The sequence below is a fragment of the Puma concolor genome, chromosome B2 (genome assembly GCF_028749965.1).
Source record: "Puma concolor isolate L17-30 chromosome B2, mPumCon1.1.hap2, whole genome shotgun sequence".
Lineage (NCBI taxonomy): Eukaryota > Metazoa > Chordata > Mammalia > Carnivora > Felidae > Puma > Puma concolor.
Window position 1 is genome coordinate 25,795,400 of NC_141671.1, and position 16,260 is coordinate 25,811,659.

A 16,260-nucleotide genomic window follows, 5' to 3' on the forward strand; every position below is an offset into this window, starting at 1 on the left:
GGTGAATTGAGTGGGAGGAGAGGGCACCAGGGAACACACCAGGCATGAGCAACTGTGGGACCACATGGGTCACATGGAAGAAATTATGAGAGACACCTGCTCAGGAAGATACTGGTAGGCGTCAGTGACTAGTGCAAGTCAAAGGGCTAGAGGGCCAGCCCATGCCAGGGAATCCGAGATACCCACATCCAGAAGTAGCTGGGAATCTTGGAGGTCAGCTGAGAGGGACAAGCTTTCAGAGGTTAGGACAGGAAGAGTCAAACATTAAGTAGGAAAGATTGTTCAAAGTTAATGCTCTGACGAGTGAACTATGCCTAAGTGAGCCAGATCTAGAGAAGCAAGTTACCAGACTCTGCTTTCCTTTAGATCTCTGAGTAGTTAGGCATGATTTTAGGGTCTCATTTACAGGAAAGAGGAAGGGAATCAACATTTACCAAATGCCTACCATGTGCTAGGGATGTTATTGCAGAGACTATAGTGTAGAATGAGAAACACCTCATTTATGTCATTTATTAACTTCGGGTCCTTAACAAGCTCCCCCCCCCCACCTCTCTAAATCCTCCTATAAAACAGAGTTCTTAATATCTACTTATCAGAGGTTTAAATGTCATTGGGGTATATACAGTGATAAGAAAGTGATAATGATCAGTATTAATCGAATGTGAACTGTTTGTTACACATTTTTCTCATTTCATCCTACAGAAATGCTATATAGTTTAGGTGCTTTTGACTGAGTCCAAGATAATTTAAAAGTTTGCTCATGAAAAGGTAAGTTTTGGAAATTATCGACTCACATAATCAAAAAGTGCAGGGGCAGATCTTTCAAGTTCCACCATGATTACATCTGGAGCCTCTAAATATGTTATCAGAACTTTTTCCTTTATTACTGTCCTGCCTCCGCCTTCTGTTTCAGCTTCATTCTTTGGCAGGCTTTCCCCACATAGTGGCACCTTTAGGCTCATTTCTACCCACCCTATTGCTAGAGAACCAGAGAAAAGAAGAAGGTAGACTGGTCAGAACTGTGTCAGGTGCCCACCCCTGAATCAGTAATGCGAGAAAGGAAAAGACACACTGATCAACTAACTACCTGTATCATGTGCCCTCCTAGCAGGTGCGCAAGGAAGGGCCACGTGACTGACAGTCTCATTGTTTAGGGAACCGACAGTTTCTAAAAGAATTCAGGCTTAGATTAAACAATTTGCCCCAAATCACTCAGCTCTAAGTGGAGGATCTGGATGTAAACCCCAGGGATTTCTGACTCCAAAGTGCATGATGTTTGCAGCACAACATCAAAAAAGTGATGAGAGCCACATAGAAAGGGATATCTAGAGCAGCAGGTGAGGACACATGCCTGATACACAGATAAGCAAATCTTCAGAGGTTCCATCTTGACTATTGACTCAAGTCTAAATTCAAAGAACTGGACCATCTGGCAAACCTCTTTACCTCCCTTATTAGTTTCCAATATTCTGCACGAATACTTTCTTTTATTAATTTCTCCAACTAAAATGTCACACTTCCTCTTCTCCATCCTTCACCATTGTAGATACCATCCTCCCCCCTGAGGAATATCCTGTTTTACTTCTCTTCCCAAAATGCTTTTCAGCTCTTAGCATTATACTAAGGTTCTACTTCTTCTCAGAAAACTTTCTTTACCTGATGCCTCATGTGGCACATTCTTTGCATTTTGTGTAATAAAAGCCTAGTGCTAGGAGCCAGGCCATTTCAACTCCAGTCCTAACATTTTCACCTTCAATTTTGGTTATTGTTCGTTGGTTCTCTATTATGAGTGAGGTTTTTTTATTCCATTTTTATCTCCACTATTGGTTTCATTGTGTGTATGTTTTTTAGTGGTTATTCTAAGTTGTTCTTTTTAATTTTTTTAATGTTTATTTTTTGAGAGACAGAGACAGAGAGAGAGAGAGAGAGAGAGAGAGAGAAAATGAGTGGGGGAAGGGCAGAGAGAGAGGAATACACAGGATCTGAAGCAGGCTCCAGACTATGAGCTGTCAGCACAGAACCCAACATGGAGCTCGAACTCACAAACCATGAGATCATGACCTGAGCTGAAGTTGGTAACTTAACCAACTGAGCCAGCCAGGCGCCCCTCTAGGGTTTTTAAGATAAATTTTTAACTTACCATCATCTACCTTCAAAATAGTGTCTCATTTCACATACAGGATGAGATCCTTCCAGTAGCGTGCTTCCATTGGCCCTTCTGTTTTCTGTGCGTTTGTAGCCATATCTTATTTTCACATATTTGAAAACCCCACTCTACACTGTCACTGCTTTTCTTTAAACAGTTATCATTATAAAACATTAAAAACTAAGGAAAACATATTTATCCACATATTTACCAATTCAGGTCTCTTCCTCTGTTTGGGTTGAATAACATTTTCTTCTACCTGAAAAGCTTCTTTTCACATTTTTTGTTCGCTGATCTTCTGGCAATGAATCTTTCAGCTTTTGTTTGGCTGAAAAAGTCTTCATTCTGCTTCATTTTTGACAGATATTTTTGCCGGATATAGAATTTTACATAGACGATGTATTTTCTGCCGACACTTTAAAGATGCCATTCTAGGGGCATCTGGGTGGCTCGGTCGGCTCAGGTCATGATCTCACCGTTCATGAGTTCTAGCTCCACATCGGGCTCTGTGCTGATAGCTCAGAGCCTGGAGCCTGCTTCTGATTCTGTGTTTCCCTGTCTCTCTGCCCCTCTCCTGCTCATGCTCTGTCTCTCTCTGTCTCTCAACAATAAATAAATGTTAAAAAAAAAAAAAGTTTAAAGATGGCATTGTATTGTCTCCTGACTTGTGTTGTATGAGCAGTCACTAGTCATTATGTTTTATTATGTAGTATGTATGTAATGTTTTATTATGCCTAGCTGCTTTTATTAAGATGATCTCTTTTCTTCCTTTTTTTAAAAAAACTTGTTATTTAAGAAGAGTGGACATACTTGGAATAGGTTGGATCTTTTCAAAGCTTGCTTCTAAGCTACAGTAGGGCAAGTCCAGAGTACTCTTAGGTCTCGGGATAATTTAGCCCCACTATTAAGGCAATGCCCAGGAGGCATTTCCATTCCAGCTCACAGGAACACAAATCATTCCTAAGCCTGTGTGACCTCAAGGAATTGTTTGGTTTACTGCTTTCCAGTTGTTCCTTCCCTATTCTTGAGTAATTTCTAATTTTGTATGTGCCTGTCAATTCTCAGCCCAAGACTGGAGGGGACCTTTCTGCAGATCTCCAGAGCTCTCTGGGTGAAGTTCCCCGCCCCCCCTGCCCCGGTCTGTCATGCATTGCTTGTTGTGCAATGTCCTGAGAAACATTGATTCATATATTTTGTCCCCCTTTTTAGTTATTGCAGTCAGGAAGATATATCTAACGCTGATTGCCTCATCACAGCCAAAAGTAGAAATCTTCTCTTCATTTTCTTTGATTAAAATGTGTTTTCGGGGCACCTGGGTGTCGGTTGGGCGCCCTACTCTTGATTTCGGCTCAGGTCATGATCTCACGGTTCCTGAGTTCGAGCCCTGCATCGGGCTCTGTGCTGATGGTGCAGAGCCTGCTTTGGATTCTCTCTCTCTCTGTCTCTCTGTCCCTCCCATGCTCGCTCGCTCTCTCTCTCTCTCTCTCTCAAAATAGATAAATTTTAAAAGTGTGTTTTCTTTCTTTCCATCTACTAATTCTCTTAGTGTCCTGTTTATTTGCTCTTGTGTTCCTTTTAATTTGGACTTGATTTATAACTTTTTCTTTATTTTTGCCTTTTTTTCTCAGTTCTTTTACTTATTTACAAATATTTATTTTCTCCAAGAATCTCATGTCAGAGTTTTTCTAATTTTAACATATTTTTTCCTTACATATCTGTTATCCTTTGCTTGACTTCTTTTTTTGGCGAATTTGAAATTTGAGGTGAGTTTTCACTAGTTTGTATCTGTTGTCTTTCTGGCATACTTTCATCATTTGTAAAGACATTAGTCTGCTCCTGTTTATTCTTGATTTTATTGGATTTGATCATGATCCTTTTCTGTTGCCCATTTTTAGATGAAATGAGTTTTACTGTGGTTTTAGGACTAAGAGAAAGGCCAGGATAGTTTTAAGGGGTGAATGGCTCTATAGCTCCCCCTTCTGTTGGCTTCAGAAACCGCCCTACTTTAAAGATCTGCTTCAATGTTGCCTCTCCTTCATTTTTACTGGGATCTTCTTTTTCCTTTGCTGCTGTTAATCTTAACCTCCATATCATGGAATCTCCTTCCAGCAGTTTTTACTCACTTTCAGGCTTGTTCTGAAAGGGATTTTGGTTTTTTAGTTTGAGCATTCATTTAGTTAGCTTTTTGGTCTGTTTTTTGTTTCTTTGGGTTTTTTTGGGTTTTTTTGATGGGGGGGGGGTGGTGCTGATGGGGAAGGATGGTCAAGGGAGATTCAAACCTATGGTCCCACCTCCACTATCTTCCACATCTCCCAGAATCCAGTCATTTCTAAAGTCTTGTAGTTCCATCTGTCATGTTTCTATTTAATTATTCATTTACTTCAACAAATATTTATTGGGTACCCACTGCGTGCATGATGTTGTGCTAAAAATTACAAATAGGAATAAACATACTCTAGCCTTCAAGGAGTCTCCAAAGTCAGTCAGGGAGGCAAGTAAAAGCACAATTAAGTACAGCCAGACTGCGGTAAATGCTGTGAAGGTGCCATGGAGACACAGAGATGACAACAACTAATTCTTATTGGTTTGAAGCCAGGGCAATTTTCATAAAGAGGCAACATTTACATTCTCCCAAACTAAAAGGTCTAATGTGATCCACATAATAATAGGAATCAGGATTCTTGTAGGAGGCTGGACTGATTTAAACAGTAGCTCTTGAAACAGCCAAGCTATGTTATTAAAGAAAATGCAGCGAGATAATGAGTACTGTCTCCTGTACAGAACTGTGTGCTTCTTGTCACCCTCAGCATGGACTCCTTTTCCTTCTATTGTTTTATTTGCTAGCAATGCTGACAGGTCTCTGGGAGGAAGACGGTATGACTGGCACTTGTTGTAGATCCTATCTCTTTCTCTTCACAGGAGACACACCAGACTATAGCTTGCCACTCTTCTGCTGGAAGCGGGGTCCTGCACTCAGCATTCCTGCCTTCTTGACCTGTGGTGTTCACCGCCAGCCCTGCACCATCCAGTCACCTGGGTAGGCTCACAGGCTGCCTCCTTGGCTAGCATTTCACACAATCAAGCTCCTTTGTTTGGGTATTCTTATAAAGCCAAGGGGTTGGTGTGTGTGCTGGCACAGGAAGAGGGCGGGCTGCCATCTACCCAGCTTTTACCCAGAGCAGTCTTTGTGGGCAGATCTTCATTATACAGCACCCATGTGTGGGTCTGACTTCTATTCATAAGAATTTTTAAAAAAAATTTTTTTTAGTGTTGAATCCTGTACTCAATTATGCAAGGCTTCAACTAGATTTTTTTTTTTTTAACATAGAAGATGTGGTTATTTTCTGCAGTATTTCCTCAGTCTGTGATGCTATTGCTTCTTACAGAACCAGAAGCTCAGAAGCAGGAGGAGGCCAGCCAGGCAGGAGGTGGAAGAAAGGAGGATGTGAGCTAAAGAAGGCCTTCTCTATATGAGCACCAGTAATGACCTTCCAGAAAGAGGAGCCTGTTAAGGAGAAACACAGCTGGAAGCTGTTGACTAAAAGAGGAGGAAGAGGAAGAGAATTCACAGTCCAGGACAGGAGGGATTAACAGCCTTCCTAGATGCCCCTCATCCTGGCCCTTCTGGGTGCCCTGCCGTCCCCAGACCAGCTTCTATGTCCAGGCCTTCAGGCAAGTCACTGCAAGATCACCACTCCTCCTGCAATCTAGGGGTTCACTGACACTCCCGATTTCTCGCCAGGTGGGGAGCCCTTTTGCAAGATCGTTCCTTTAAAAAAAAGAAGGTTTGTTTGTTTTTTTAAGTTTATTTATTTAGAGAGAGACAGAGAGTGTGAGTGGGGAGGGGCTGAGAGAGGGAGAGAGAAAGAGAATCCCAAGCAGGCTCTGCACTGTCAGCATGGAGGCTGATGCAGGGCTTGAACTCATGAACTGTGAGATCATGACCTGAGCCTAAATCGAGTCGGATGCTTAACCAAGTGAGCCCCCCAGGCACCCCTGTAGGACAGCTCTGTAAGATGAACTTAGAAACTTCATTGAAGAAATTAGAAACTAGAAACTCTAAAGGCGCCTGGGTGGTTCAGTCAGCTGAGCATCTGACATTGGCTCAGGTCATGATCTCACAGCTCAAGAGTTCGACCCTGCGTAGGGCTCTGTGCTGACAGCTCAGAGCCTGGAGCCTGCTTTGGATTCTGTGTCTCCCTCTCTCTCTGCCCCTCCCTCACTCATGCCATGTCTCCCTCTGTCTCTCAAAAATAAATAAACATTAAAAAAAAAAAAGTAAAAGAAACTAGAAACTCTAAAGCTTGGAAGCAGAGGACTTCTAAGCTGCAAGATTCTTGTCCTAACTCAACTGTCTTGCAGATTGTCTCAGCTGGCACCGTCCACTGGGCTCCCCTCTGCCATCTTCCTTACTTCAACCCTGTCTGAGTTGAGCACCAAGCAGAGAGACTGGGTCATCTGGGCCACAATGGACCTGGGATGGGGCCCTCTGTCCTCCTAAGTACTGGTTTCCTTCTTTCTCTCACTTCTGGGCATGGCCTGAGGTGGGAGCTCTGGCTTTGGGCTACCCAGGGTTTCTGTTTTGTTCTTTCAGTTATCCCTGAGCCACTGGCGATGCAGACACTTCCCCTTTGGACAGTCGGTATTTCTCTCTGGGGCTTCAAATCTTCTTGAACAAATCCTTCAGCTCCATGGCCTTAGCCTGGTATTCTCCCCCCACCTTGGCTCCATTTCTCCTGCCTTCCACACACACAGTCAACCAGTTGTTCATGACAACAACATCTTTCAGTAAAGATCCCTCTATTTGTCCCAGACACATGGGCTGGAGTTTGGGACTGATTATGCTTCAGTTACGGGGACTTAGTAGGAGCACCTTGGTTCCAGGGAACACATCTACCCTGCAGTGAGATGGATAGCCAGATCTATATGTCCTGTTTTAACTCTTTTTTTTTAATGTTTATTTATTTTTGAGACAGAGAGAGACAGAGCATGAACGGGGGAGGGGCAGAGAGAGAGGGAGACACAGAATCCGAAGCAGGCTCCAGGCTCAGAGCCATCAGCCTAGAGCCCGACGCGGGGCTCAAACTCACGGACCGCGAGATGGTGACCTGAGTTGAAGTCGGACGCTTAACCAACTGAGCCACCCAGGTGCCCCATGTTTTAACTCATTTTTAAGCCATTCACTAAGTCCCAAGTTCCTTCTGAATGCTTTCTCTAGCTTTTAGCTCATATGTCCAACAATAAATGAGCAAAGCTCTTTTGCTGAAGGTTTTGTCCAATAGAGCATCAAGCAGCTCTGCCACCGGTGCCCAAATGATAATCTGGCATCGTTCTGATTATAAGCTGTGTGACTTGGGCGAGTTACTTAACCTCTCTGGGTTTTAGTTTCTGCATCATTAAACTAGGAATGGTCATGATGGCTGTTCTATAAGGTTATATACAAATGCAATACCTAGAACAGTGCATTTGTGTACCTAGAACAGTGCTAAAATAGCAGTGTTTTTTTTTAATGTTCACTTATTTATTTTGAGAGAGACAGAGAGAGCGTGTGAGTAGGGGAGGGGCACAGAGAGAGGGAGAGAGAATCGCAAGCAAACCGTGAGATCATGACCTGAGTGGAGATCAAGAGCCAGACACTTACTGACTGAGCCACCCAGGCGCCCCCAGTATTTGATATTATTACTGATTGTGGTCAGGACTATGGATAGCATTAAACACGGTACAGAAGAACTGTCATCTCTCTCTTTTTTTAATGTTTACTTAATTGATTTGAGAGAAAGAGAGAGACAGAGAGAGAGAGAGAGACAGAGAGAGAGAGTGCAAGCGAGGGTGCACAAGTGGGGAAGGGGTAGAGAGAGTGGGAGACAGAATCCCAAGTAGGGCTCGAACTCACGAACCGTGAGATCATGATCTGAGCCGAAATCAAGAGTTGGACACTTAACCAACTGAGCCAGCTGGGCACCCCAGAACTGTCATCTCTTAAACAGAGTGCCCTCCCAGCCAAGCCTCCTACCTGTCTGTCCTCAGGAGGCATGGCTGGTACTCAAGTCAGAGAACAGAGGGATGGTGACACCACACACACACACACACACACACACACACACACACACACACACACAGTAGCTGAGTGAGGAGAGGGCATGGACGAACCTCATTGTGGGCACTCCTAAAGTGTAAGGTTGAGCTCTTTGGCTTAGGCCCATGGTGCCAGCAGGACGGGCAAGTGTTGGGGGATTTGCACTGCCAGGAAGCTCCATAGCCACCATTGAGATCAGAGGTGGTGTGATGAACAGCACAAGCGAGCTTGGGCACAGCCCCGAAGGCCAACCATTTTGGAGGTGATTCCTCTGCAAAAGAAATTGTGTTGGAAAAAGTAGGGGTTGAAGACAAACAGCCAAATTCTGTATCAGAAAGTGTGTCAGGGTCCAGGTGATCAAGAAAGGCCATAAATAAATAAATAAATAAATAATCACAGCCTTTGTACCCAATGATGGTTGTTTGAATTTTATTGAGGAAAATGATAGAAGTTCTGGTGGCTGGATTTGGTCCCAAAGATCATGTTGTCAGTGACATTCCTGGAGACATTAAGGATGTCAAAGTAGCCAAAGTCTCTGTTTTGGTTGTATAAAAGGCAAGAAGGAAAGACCAGGATCTTAAATTTGATGGTGCACACACGACAGTAATACATTTTCATAGGCAAAAAAAAAAAAAAGGAAAAAAAACCAGGCAAGTGTGAGGTTGAACTTTGTGAAGTTGCTGGGGTTTGGGAAGAAACTCATAGATTCCTGTTAGGTCCCACTTGGAGCCTCAGGAGAGGAGAAGTAGGGAAATGGGGATTTCTAGCTCTTCTCCCCTCTCCCAGGTCCTCCTGATGACTCCTTATGTAGGGCATAGCTTCCACACCCAGACTGACACCTCAAACTTTAGACTGCCTGCTCTCCCCCTCCCCCACCCCAGGGCACTTGTTAAAATGCAGATTCTGACTCAGTTGGGGACAGGGCTGGCTGCCCTACATTTCTTTTTTTTTTTTTTTTCAATATATGAAATTTATTGTCAAATTGGTTTCCATACAACACCCAGTGCTCATCCCAAAAGGTGCCTTCCTCAATACCCATCACCCACCCTCCCCACCCTCCCACCCCCCATCAACCCTCAATTTGTTCTCAGTTTTTAAGAGTCTCTTATGCTTTGGCTCTCTCCCACTCTAACCTCTTTTTTTTTTTTTTTTTTTTCCTTCCCCTCCTCCATGGGTTTCTGTGCAGCCACTCTGGAAAGCAGTGTGGAGGTTCCTCAGAAAATTAAAAATAGACCTACCCTATGACCCAGCAATAGCACTGCTAGGAATTTACCCAAGGGATACAGGAGTACTGATGCATAGGGGCACTTGTACCCCAATGTTTATGGCAGCACTCTCAACAATAGCCAAATTATGGAAAGAGCCTACATTTCTAACAAGCACCCAGTGGATGCTGCTGCCGCCCCCACACCATCCTGTGAGTAGCAGGGCTCTAGATAATGTTGTCGGTAGAGTTTTGACACATTCTAGCTCTGGAGCTCCCAGGATAAACCTTTCCCTGGCAACATCAGCATATTAAAAACAAAATGAAACAAAGCTGCACCTGGTTGTGCCTGTGACAGCGGTGTCACATTCCCCCGCCCCCACCCCACCTGTCTGGAGAATTTCATAATCTACTTTTTTTGCTGCAAACCCACTAAGCCTATTAAAAAGGAACTTTTTCTTTTCCTTTATTCACTGATCTTTCATTCAACAGGTATTTACTGAGCACCTACCACGTCAGAGGCACTGTGTAACACAGAAAAATTCGCACCCATGCCTTGGACTGTGGCAGGAGTCATTATTGGAAATGAAACCTGACCCTCTATTATTTCTCTTACAATTCTGCTTCCACACCGTATAGTGCAAGCCCCCTATATGGCACTTCTGATACCTGCTGAAAGCAGACTTACCCTCTCAGGGACAGCTCACCCTACCTCCAGCCCTGCCCAGTACTATATTTCTGTCCCCACAATCTCCTGCTGAGCAGTTCTGACCTTTGGCACCTGCTCCATCCCTCTTCCTGTAGACATTCCTTGCTCACCCATCCATTTCCAGATGTGGCTCCCCTTTCCCAATCCGTTTTTTCTGGATGCCCACGTGGATTTCCTGCACCCCCTTGGTTCTGACAATTTTACACTGAAATTCTGCTTCTCTCTCTGCTACACTTGAAGTTTCTTAAGTGTAGGGAATGGCCTCAATCACTTCTCCATCAGCCAATTTTTGCTGAACTGCGTTTTGTTATAAGTACTATGCCCCCTGGTAGGAACCTCTGCCTGGTGGTTTTCCCATCTGAGATGCCCATGGACCTCAACCTGCTTCCAAGTCATTAGTTTTGGCCTCACAGCTGCTGGCAAAGGGCTGGGCTACAGACTGCTGAGGAATGAAAAATGTTCCAGGGTGAACGTGCATCATCCATGCTATGTGACATTTTACAGCCCAGCTGTCGGGCCAGAATCAATAAAAACCCTGTCAGCACAGGGTGAGGAGAATATGAAGTAGGCAAGCAAAGGGCAGGAGGGTTTGGTGCTGATGTCTCTGGCCAAGCATGTTACCACTCTAGAGGGAGAGTGGGTCAGGAATTTTAGATCTGCTCCCACCCTGGAAATCTCAACTTTGGATATAATGCAATGGAAAAGGAATCCAAATGCTCTGTGCCTTCTAAAACTAGTTCTATCTTGCTTCACCTAATGTTTGGCACGGCTAATCTTTCCTAATTTGACAGTTTTGTAACCATTTCACTTTACATCATCGGATTGCTAAAAATCCATTCTTAACAGAAAACAAAACTTCTTTTTCCTTACTTAGGCATATTATCCACTTTTATTGTAGAAAGACATATACATATAAGTAAAAGGATCATTTCACTTGGTCTCACCATTCATAGGTAACCAGTTCACACCTGGTATATGTCTTTCCAGATTTATTTCTGTGCACATACACATGTACAAATATTTTGATGAAAATATGATCATACTGTGAATACCATTTATAATGGCCCCTTGGTATGGATCAGTTTAGATCAGTTTAGATCCAGATCTTGTTTGGTGTCCATATAGGTCTGTACTGTAAGACTGCATAGTCTTGCGCTGCATGGATGTACCAAAATTTATTTAATTCCCTGTCACTGGACATTTTTGTTGGACATTGTAAGCAATGCCTAAAATAACATTTTTGTACTAGTGTCTCTGGTATAATTATTTCCTTAGGATAAAGTCCAAGACACAGAACTGCAAGGTCTGAGAGATTAGCAGCATTTTTAAGGCTTTACAACGATGTCTATGAGGTGTATCTGTTACATCTTGCTTCATACAAATTCTTCTGTGTATCCAGAGCCCAGTCTACAGCTTTGAGCACCAGGGAGGCCAGCCGGGCGGCCTAGTCAACACTTCTGCCTAGTATGTCTGCCTCAAGGTAACTGAGTTGCTGAGGCATGGCCTGGAATTCAAATACTCTCTTGGCACTACAGGGGCAATCTGGAATACCCTTTTCTGGGGGGATATTTTCACCAGGAATCCAGATCAGGACAACACTTCCGCCAATCTCTGAGAATCTTGTCCAGATTCAAAAGCTATGGTAGGTTTAAACTTCTGGAAGATTTTCTCTTCCCTGGACTCATGTTTTGCTGTGGAATCCAATTCTTTCTCGTGCGCTTCACCCACGCTTCATATGATCTCTGCAACATCACCCTTTCCCACGACTTCAGGTTGTAATGCCATCTTCTGTTTCTATTACGATTTCAAATCCTTAAAAGAGGAAGTGGGAGTCTGGAACTCAACTATCCAAAGCGGTAATGTGCTTTGGGACATCTGGAGCAGGTCTGGGGGCCCAGATAGCCGCAGGCCCTGAAGAGCACCAGACTCCAGCTGAAGGCACAAGGATTCTCCTGTCTGTGGGGAGGATCCTCAGGAGGTATCTCATAGGAGTAATACTCCTTTTTCCTGGTTCCTAAAAACTCACAGCTGTCTTAGCCCGGTGGCTCTGGTAGCTGAAGAGGAAGAAGCCTCGGTGGAAGGCATCCCACGGTGGCCAGGCAGCGACACGTGGACACGTGCACCTGCAGCACAAAGTGCTCCATGAGCGATGAACTACGCACAGCTCACAGGCCGGCTGCTACCCAGGCAGGCCCCGCCCGGCCCCGCCCCCTCCGCGGGCTGCTCGCCCACCTCCGTCAGAACTGCTCCCAGACAGTTCTCTCAGCCCAGCGTGTCCTCCTCCCCAAGCCCTGCTCCGCCTCCCACTTAAATCCTTCAATATATTCATAAAAGCTGTTTTTAAATCCTTGTCTGATCCTGACATTTAAAAAATCTGTCATTTCTGGCTCTCTTTCTATTGCCTTGATCTCCGCACCCCCGAAATATGGGTCACATTTTCATACTTCTTTTCATGTCTACTATCTTTTGATTGAATTTAGGATATTGCAAATGTTTCATTTTCGAGCATTTGGATTTTGTTGTCCTCTTTGACAGAGTGCTGGGCTTCCTTCTTGCAGGTAGTTCTCTTACTTGCAGATTGGCAGGGTCCTTCCCAGGCTTGTTTCTAAGCTCTGTTGGGTGAATCTGGAGTAGCCTTTACTTTAGTGCTACTTAAGTTCTGTTCCTCAGGTGTGACCTTTCTGGGATTTCTACTGAATATCCTGGGTGTTCATCGACATATCTCCATGTGGCTGGTCAGAACTCAAATGTCTCCAGTGCCATGCATGCTATAATTACTAAATAGTTTCTTTTTTCTCTGGTAGCTGTTCTTTGCTTGGCCTTATGGAATCTCCCCTGTATATCACAGAAGCTAGCCTTCAGCCAGAACCTTCAAAAGTGTCATGCAGATTTATGGAGCTATTTCCTTGCGTTGCTTTGCAACCTCAGCCTCCCTCAGCGTTCCAAACGTCTGTCTCTGTCTTCTCAGCTCAGCAAGACTGCTGTGCTCTGCTTGGATTCCTTCTCTCGGCACCATGGTTTAGAAGGTTCTTCAGGCAGAAAGCACAAGTGATTGTAGGATTCAGCTCATTTCCCCTTTTTTTCAAAAGGTGTGTGTTTTCTGAGGACTGGAAACAGTGGTTTCTTATATCCTGTCCAGTGCTCTCATTGTTTATGGCACAAGAATTGGTCTGGAATCAATTTACTTCCTATATACTCTTTTAATGAGGTTTGGAGGGGGTTATTGTGTGGTTTTAAAAAAATACAAATACAAAACCAGTATACTGGTTCTAAGAGAGGTTTTCCTCACTCTTAGAAAATAAATGGGTAAAAATAAATAGTACCTTTTCTGCCTCTGAAGACATGTGATGCCACAAAGGGTTGCAGCAGCACCCATGAGGGAAGCTGATCTAAGGGGAAGGCCAACAGGATGTTGACAATAACAGTTCTAGAAAACACCTAGGTCTGTGATAACATCAGTGAGATGACCAACCCTGAATCTGTCCTAGCTTTAAACTAGCCATTCTCAAACACTTAGTCTCAGGGCCCCTTTACAGTCTTAACAATTATTGAAGATACCCGGGTGGCTCAGTCGGTTAAGCATCCAACTTTGGCTCAGGTCATGACATCACGGCTCATGAGTTTGAGCCCCACATTGAGCTCTCAGCTGGCAGGACAGAGCCTGCTTTGGATTTTCTGTCTCCCTCTTTCTCTTCTTTGTCTCTCTGTCCCTCCCCCTGCTTGTGCACTCTCTGTCTCTCAAAAATAAGTAAATACGGGTGCCTGGGTGGTTGAGTCAGTGAGCGTCCTACTTCTGCTCAGGCCATGATCTCGCAGTTTGTGAGTTTGAGCCCCACGTAGGGCTCTGTGCTGACAGCTCAGATCCTGGAGCCTGCTTTGGATTCTGTGTACCCCCCTCTCTCTATTCCTCCCCTGCTCATGCTGTGTCTCTCTGAGTCTCAAAAATAAATAAACATTTAAAAAAATTTTTTAATAAGTAGACATTTAAAAAAATTAAAGAAAAAATAATTATTGAAGATCCCAACGAACTTTTGTATATGTGAGTTATAGCTACCAATGTTTACCATATTATTAATTGAAATTGAGAACATCACAGAACATGCATTTATTATTAATTTAAATAGATAATTGGGACACCTGGGTGGCCCAGCTGGTTGAGTGTCTGGCTTCAGCTCAGGTCATGATCTCATGGTCCACATTGGGCTCTGTGCTGACAGCTCAGAGCCTGGAGCCTGCTTGGATTCTGTGTCTCCCTCTCTCTCTGCCCCTCGCCGGCTCAGAGTCTGTCTCTCTTTTTCTCTCTCTCAAAAATAAACATAAAAAAGTGTTTAAGTAGATAATTAATCTATTATAGAATCTAAAACCGATGACATATTACCACAACCAACATTTTTATGAAAAATAATGCCTTATAAAACAAAAAATAACTTAGGGATACCAGTGACATTGTTTTACATTGTTTTTGCAAATCCCTTTAATGTCTGGCTTAATACCAGACAGCTGGATTTTCATAACTTCTTTTGAATTCATTTTGCTCTTATCTGTTGTTTTGGTTGAAAAAACAAACAAACAAACAAATCTGGCCGCACTCAGATATGTAGTGGAAAAAGGCAGGAATATTTTTATTCATGTTGAGAGAATTGTGGATATTCTTCTTTAGTAGACACCAAAAACTTAACAGGTTACAGTTACTTACAGGTTATTTATAATGTGGGCTCTGAAAGGATCTCCAAAAATACTTATACTCTGTTACAGGACTCAGGACATTTTTACTGTACAGGGTCAGACAGTCAATATTTTCCACTCTGCAGGCCTTGAAGTTTCTGTTACAGCTGCTGAGGTCGGCCAGTGTAGCTCGACAGCAGCCATTGATGATATGTGAACACATGAGTATGGTTGTGTTCCAATAAAACTTTATTTACAGAAACTTTTTTGAAATAAACTTTTTGTAAACAACTGTTGACTTCTGCTTTATTACAAATTAAAATCCATCGGTCTATCCTGCACTTGGGATGGATGTTTTTCATCATGCCAAGGCCCTGAAAGGGTTTTAGGGACCTTCAGGGGTCACTAGATCACATTTTGAGAACTACTACTGTAATATTTTTGTTATATGAGGTCAAACATTTCTTATTGTTAAAGGCATTTTCCGTTGGATCTTCTGTTCCTTGCAGCCAAAAGCATCCTAGGTGATACATTCTTGGGTGGTTTCTCAAGCCAGAAATATGCACACTAAGTTTCTATTTTGGATTGTGGGAAATGGCAAATCAAACCCAACCACATTCCTTCCCGCCAGTTTGGTGTGCGGGCAGTAGAATGGAAATAGCAAATTGCATGTCCAGACTGAGAGGTCCTGAGCCCGCTGGGAGCCTCACAGCGCCCTGGAACATTGCCAGAGAGCTTCAGAAAGTTTCACGTTTTCACTGGGAAGAACGGAGGTAACCAAAGAGTCTTCATTATCTAGACAAGGGGCATATTAGGATTCTCTAGAGAGACAGAACCAATAGGATATATATATATATAAAGACATTTATTATAAGAAATTGGCTCTCATGATTATGGAGACTGAGAAGTTCTGTGGTCTGGTTTCTGCAAGCTGGACATTCAGGTGTAGTTAGAGGCTGAGTTTATAGGCCTGAGAATCCAGAGAACTGTTAGTGTGAGTCCAAGTCTGAGAACAGAATGTGGATGTCCCGGCCCAAACAGTCTGGCAGACAGCAAATTCCCCCCCCCTCTTCCACCTCTTTGTTCTAATTCAGGCCTCCAGTGGATTGGATAACGCCTGCCCACACTGAGAAGAGCAACTGTTCTACTCAGTCTACTGATTCAAATGCTAATCTCATCCAGAAACACCCTCACAGAAATGATGTTTAGCCAAATATCTGGACACCCCATGGTCCAGTCAAGATGACACATAAAAGTAACACTCACAATAGGACAAGGCAGGATAAGTCAGCATGAACTTTACAATGTCAGACTACAGGGGAATGCCGGTGTCTGAAAATGTGTGACCATGTAGGAGGACAGTGAACAGGACACCCCTGTCTGATAAGGTCCCTGTGCCAGCATCACATCTGCCTCCTACTGCTTAGAACCAACCTCAGGGAGCAGAAGGAGAGGGTGAA

General features: G+C 43.7%; 1 long non-coding RNA gene and 2 pseudogenes across 1 annotated transcript; 2 read left to right on the forward strand and 1 right to left on the reverse strand.

Moving 5' to 3' along the window:
- Window positions 1-5,086: 5,086 nt before the first annotated feature.
- LOC147580805 (uncharacterized) lies at window positions 5,087-6,376 on the forward strand. Its single transcript, XR_015250783.1, has 3 exons — window positions 5,087-5,183; window positions 5,533-5,931; window positions 6,256-6,376. It is a non-coding gene; the product is annotated as an uncharacterized LOC147580805 (long non-coding RNA).
- Window positions 6,377-8,178: 1,802 nt separating this feature from the next.
- Window positions 8,179-8,803, forward strand: LOC112853396 (small ribosomal subunit protein uS12 pseudogene; annotated as a pseudogene).
- A 2,595-nt stretch (window positions 8,804-11,398) lies between these two features.
- LOC112853395 (uS5 assembly chaperone PDCD2 pseudogene) lies at window positions 11,399-15,023 on the reverse strand (annotated as a pseudogene).
- Window positions 15,024-16,260: the final 1,237 nt, after the last annotated feature.